We start from the raw sequence: 6,425 nt of genomic DNA, 5'->3' as shown, positions 1-6,425 counted from the left end.
TTATTATTATCATCATCATCATTATTATTATTATTATTATTATTATTATTATTATTATTATTATTATTATTATTTTTATTATTAAGACAGCGAGCTGGCACAATCTTTAGCACGCCGGTCGAAATGCTTAGCGGTATTTCTTCTGCCGCTACGTTCTGAGTTTATCTTTCATCCTTTTGGGGGTCGATTAAATAAGTACCAGTTACGAACTGGGGTCGATGTAATCGACTTAATCTCGTCCCCCAAATTAGAGGTTTTGTGCTTCCCGTAGAAAGAATTACTATTATTATTATTGTTGAAGGTGTTGTTGTTGTTATTACCATCATCATCATCATCATTATCATCAACATGATTATTATTATCATTATTTGAAATCGAAGGAATGATAGGTTTTAAACCTGAATAAATCTCACTGTTAAATTTCGCACGTTACCATGGGGGGGGGGGGGGTACAATACCCAGCGAAGTTCACGTTCGTGTTCCTCGGGAAATTTTTGTCGTCGTTGTAGCCGTTGAAGTAGTTCTTATTTTCATCGCTCCCGTTATTATTGATATTATCGTCTGCCTTTTCATCCCCAATTCAACTGTAATCAAGTAAATCTTATGACAAAGAGAAACATCCAACCAGGACCACCTTGTCTGTATCGACAAAGTATATCATGCCTTTGTTTATCCACTGAGCCCTATTCCTTTCATAAATACACTAAGGTGTCATTTCACGGTTCTTCAACAGGTCGGATGATTATTGCCTTCTTCCTGCGTTCCCTGTCTTTTTAGACACAGTGGTTATTACCTTTTGACCTAATAATGATGCTAATGTAGTGTATTTGATACAGATGAAACAGGGATGCGCAGATAACAGCAACCATCATTTATCTCCTTCAATCAGTGAAAATTATATGCTTATGAACATGGCTGCCTTTGGTGCTCTTCTCTCTCGGTTTTGTCAAGCAGTTGACAGAAGATATTAAAGAAAAATAAAACGAAACCCCACCCAAAAATGGTTTTTCGAGAAAGACGTACATAGAACTTTGACAATACAAAATGGTGCTATACAAATACGTCAAAGAATGATTTTCGTCTCCATTATGGAGATGTCATTCTAGAGATGGGTAATTTCTGTATTTTATTGGTGTTTAGTTATGGTAGAAGGTAAGCCAATGTATGTGTGCATGTGTGTGCCTGTGCGAATATACATATATATATATATATGAGTGTATGTATGTTTCTGTGCATGTGTGTGTATGTGTGTGTGTGCATGAATGGGTATGTATATAAATATGTATGAATACATATATATGTGTGAGTGTGTGTATGCATGTGTGTACATATATGTATATGTGTACATGAATATGCTTATATGCATATATATATAGACGTATGTATGTAAATATGAATATGTATATGAATATGTATATATATATGTAAGTATGTAAATATGAATATGTATATAAACATATATATGTATGTGTATACACAGACATACACATATATATATATACACACATATATGCATATCTTTGCGTGTGTATACGTATGCCTGAGTGTGTGGGCGTGAGGGTGTGGGTGTGTGAGTGTTTAGACAAGCGTATGTACGTAAACGTATATGGATATCTATAGAATGCGAATAAGGAAATGAGTATTTCGAAAGCATAGAAAACACTCTGGGAACATCATTTGAATTACTGAGAACATTATCAAAGAAAAGCCGTTGACATATTCGCAACACGTGTGCCAACTTCCAACAATCCAGCCAGCTATTATGGAATATGGATTAATAAAATAAGGAAGGAAGGGAGCAGGCAACAGTTATAATATACAGCATTCTGTATCCAATAGATTACATTATATAATAGAACCAACATTCAGTAACTGGATTTTCTCTACGGAACAACAATATATATATATATATATATATTGCGAGGTGGTTCTGGGTATTATAGATCAACTTAAGGAATGTCGATATAATGGTGAATTCCGGAATACTAGAGGGTGCGTCGGACAGAAGAAAGTAGTTTATAGAAAGGTTGGGGTTTATTGAATAGGCTTAATTATTGGGTGGGGTGGATTAGCAAGGCTTACCTTTCCAGTTATTGCACTTCAACATGTATTTGCTGGGGTCGTTGTTGTGTAGCACCAGTCCAGCTCTCACCTGAACAGACCGATAGACAAATGTATTTCAGTTATGACAATTCTTGTGCATTACATCTCTTGAAGCTTGCGCATTACACCTCTTTAAATGCACAACCCAATGTGTCCCTCCCTTTTTAGTAGGGTAGATTGTTATTTAGCTGTTACGTTTAGAATATTTAACCATAAGAAAGTTGTGCGATTGCTGGTGGAAAGAGTATAAAAAAGATGGTGGACATTTACTTTATTAATACACAAGACGAGATAATGCATAATATTATTGGTCATAGTGCTCTTGTTGTTTAGTTCCAAGTCAAAAGTATGAGGAAATGCATTCCAGTCATGACCATCCTGTATTTTTAGAGTCTATGACTACATTATCTATCTATCTATCTATCTATCTATCTATCTATCTATCTATCTATCTATCTATCTATCTAGATAGATAGATAGATAGATAGATAGATAGATAGATAGATAGATAGATAGATAGATAGATAGATAGATAGATAGACATAAGTAGAAACTGTATTGAAATAATTGACCAGAATTTATGCTCAGCACACCAGCAGAAGAAACAATTGTCTACCGCTACGGCAATATTATTATTATCATTATTATTATTATTATTATTATTATTATTATTATTATTATTATTATTATTAGTAGTAGTAGTAGTAGTAGTAGTAGTAGTAGTAGTAGTAGTAGTAGTAGTAGTAGTAGTAGTATTTTGCTTTACATATATCTTCGGTTTGCTTACCGACTGATTTCTATTTAGAGGTTGTATACATGCTGTCAACATCGCAATATCGATAGAATGTATGTATACCAGCTATATCTGTGGGCCAGTGCTACTATACTGCTATAAACACGCGAAGGATTCTTCACACTGTTCCTTTCTTTCAAATCATAATAATCGTTTATTAAAACAAGCATTAATTCCATTCCCAAATTTTGGCAGAAAATCACAAGTTAAACACGAGAGCATCATGAGTATTATTGACTTGAATCTAAACACAACGTGACTGCTAGTTGCTGTAAGGATTCTTCACAAAGCACAAACCAAAATTGGATATCGACGGGATTTTAATTCAAGATACAAAGAAACCTCTCTAATTACTGTAGGACATTCCACTTGATTCTTTGCGTCTGTGTGTCACTGCAGAGCTCTCACTATACCAACGATATGTAACAAAGATGGGAGGCTACATATCACAACAACAGCAGTGTTTGTCTTGTAATTATTCTATCGATCTCACAAAGATGAAAGCTAAAGTCAACATCAACTAGATTAAACTTAAAAGGTAAAAGGATTTTATACTAAAGACTGAAAGGCATTTTTCTCCGTTATTCCACAGATCCTGAGATCGATACAGTAAGCATCATTCATATATTAGAATCGATCAAAATCTATTACAGCAGTGTGTCGTTCTTGATGGACGTTTAATGAAGTGAGAAATCAATGAAGTAGTTACCTACACATAATAAAGACGAGAATTTACTTTAAGAAATGACTCCCTACCAAGTGTGTAGCAACATGGTCCATTTTAATGTTTATATATGTAAACTACAACAGCCCTTATGCCTTGTGCGTATGTATGTGCGCGTGTGTGTATGTGTGTGTGTGTGTGGTTTGGCTGATGCTACGATATTCGTCTCTCTTTATACATCTCATACAGCCCCAGTCGTTTTATAACAGCAATAATAATAATAATAATAATAATAATAATAATAATAATAATAATAATAATAATGATGATGATGATGATGATGATGATGATGATGATGATGATGATGATAATAATAATAATAATAATAATAATAATAATAATAATAATAATAATAATAATAATAATGAGTACCCTGATGCAGTACCTGGTATTGGCTCTAATGGTTTCTGATCTTACGTGACTGGAATATTATAATGTACATGTTTTGTCTTAGTCTAAAACAAAAGACCTCTTGCATATACTCTGCTCAATACCATAAATATGCTTGTCAATTGATTGACCATAACCAGTTGAGCAGGTCCCTTAGTGGCTGACGATATGTGCAATTCTGATCACGAACAGAAGTAGTGGCGCAGCATCATAGCTGTGTGTCGAGAAGAATTATCTGTGGTTTCAATAACTCACTTCTAGAAACACGGGTGTTTTGATCATTATCATTAAACAATCCTTTTGAACAGGATGATCTATTCGTTCTGAAGAAAATTATAACTGATCTATTCCTTGCACTTCTACCATCCCTATACAAATCTTTCCAACCATCAACCACATTTCTTTTCTCTCGCCTTCTACCGATAACCCGACCCATCCAATAACATGCTAACCTCCTAAACTTGGTTATTTTCCTCTGTTTCCGAGACTTCTACTTTCCAACTCATCAGGTTCAAACTCACATATTCTTTTAATCTTTTACTTGTTTCAGCCATTTAACTGCGGCCATGATGGACCACCACGTTAACTATGCGACTGCCGGAACGCGACTGCTGGAGTGCGACAACGACAGTGAGTGCAAGAGCGATCACATGCGGGCGGACGAGGTGGCGACGGTGGCATATCGAGGATACGCCGACCGTGTAGGGTCAAGAGGCACGTACCCGCATTTAGGAGAAGAAAGCCACAAGAAATTTCCTGCCACACAATTACCTCGTCTGAACAGCAAGACCCTACTCACACCTTTGATAATTTTATTGACACACACATATACATGCTGGGTCTGCTCATTCACGTTGAGCTTAGTATACCATATGCTATTTAGAAATATCTAAGAAATCTCCCTCACATCACACAGAGTGTACTTAAGAAACAAGACGAATTCTACTGGATACTGTAGACCTACATGAACAATGCCTGAAAACAAAAAGATAGACTGGTCATGGTTTGAATATTTCAGATCAAGCTTAACTACATTACAGTGGTAGATGGTTGCGACCGAATTTGTCCGAGATAAGTGCAAGAAAGTTTGTTAAGTTCATACGAGAGAAACAAATTTTATGTGTGTATATATAACTTTTGTGTCTGTCGTATGTTTGGACCGCTGGCATCTCACCGTAAGCGTATAACTTGAAGTGAAAGTGCAATGGGAATTTGGTAACTTTTAAAGCATCTTACGTCACCTGATGAGGCTTTTTTGCACTGGGCGTTGCATCTGGTGTTATTACATAGTCCCATGCCCACTAGGGAGCAGTGCAGAATTTAGCTGAAACGATTGTTGTGCTAATAAATGCTTCGACTTGCACTCCACCTTCCGTTTTAATCATTCTGTATGTGTGTGTGTGTGTGTGTGTGTGTCTGTGTATGAGGGAGAAAGGAGTAGTTTACTGGAAGAGATAAAAAAAGAACACAGAGTAAAATGCATGTAGATAGGCAAACAGACGTGAAGAGAGGTTTTTCTTTTTTCTGTAGAAATGGTGATATAATTAAGAGAGTGTTGCCTACGGAAAGACAAATGATAAGAAGTGGGACAGATAGATCGAACAAGAGAGAGTGAGTGAGATATAGAGACAAACGGAGAGAGGGGCTATCTTTAGAAATATAATGAAAAGAAAAGTGGACGAGAAAGAGAGAGAGCGGGGCTAGAGAGTGATAGAGAGAAATACTGAATTAGGGGAAGAGGTGAATGTGCGTGTGTGTGTGTGTGACAGAGAGAGAGAGAGAGGGTGATGGAAAGAGAGGGAAACAAAATGAGTTAAGGAGAAGGAAGGGTACTTAAGTTGATGGAAAGAAATAAGAGCGGTACAATAGAATCACTAAAGAGGAAAGTGTTTTGGAAGACATTTTTTTCTGCTGAAACACGAAAAGTAGCCACAAAAACCGAATAATTAGAGAAAATGACTCGAACAAATAATTAAAAGCACTCTTTTAGCGGGGAAACGGAGGAGACTCGACTATATGTATAAATTACATCATCATTACTACTGCTAACAATACTACTACTACTACTACTACTACTACTACTACTACTACTACTACTACTACTACTACTATTAATAATAATAATAATAATAATAATAACGATAGTAGTAGTAGTAGTAGTGTAGAGGTTACTTTAGTGTAACCTTAACCAGAAATTATGTTAGTGCCTGGCGAACAAACAGCAAATGCTTCAATGGCGGCGAGGGTGGAACAATGGAGCTAATCAGAATGGTCTGTATTCTTATGGCTTTTTGATGATGATGGCAAATTCTAGGAGAGACATTACGTACACACGAGTTGACGGCCTGATATGCATATATGTGTATGCACTATATATATATATATATATATATATATATATATATATATATATAT

Source organism: Octopus bimaculoides, chromosome 15, assembly GCF_001194135.2.
Source record: "Octopus bimaculoides isolate UCB-OBI-ISO-001 chromosome 15, ASM119413v2, whole genome shotgun sequence".
NCBI classification, from domain to species: Eukaryota; Metazoa; Mollusca; class Cephalopoda; order Octopoda; family Octopodidae; genus Octopus; species Octopus bimaculoides.
This window is presented reverse-complemented; position numbering follows the sequence as displayed.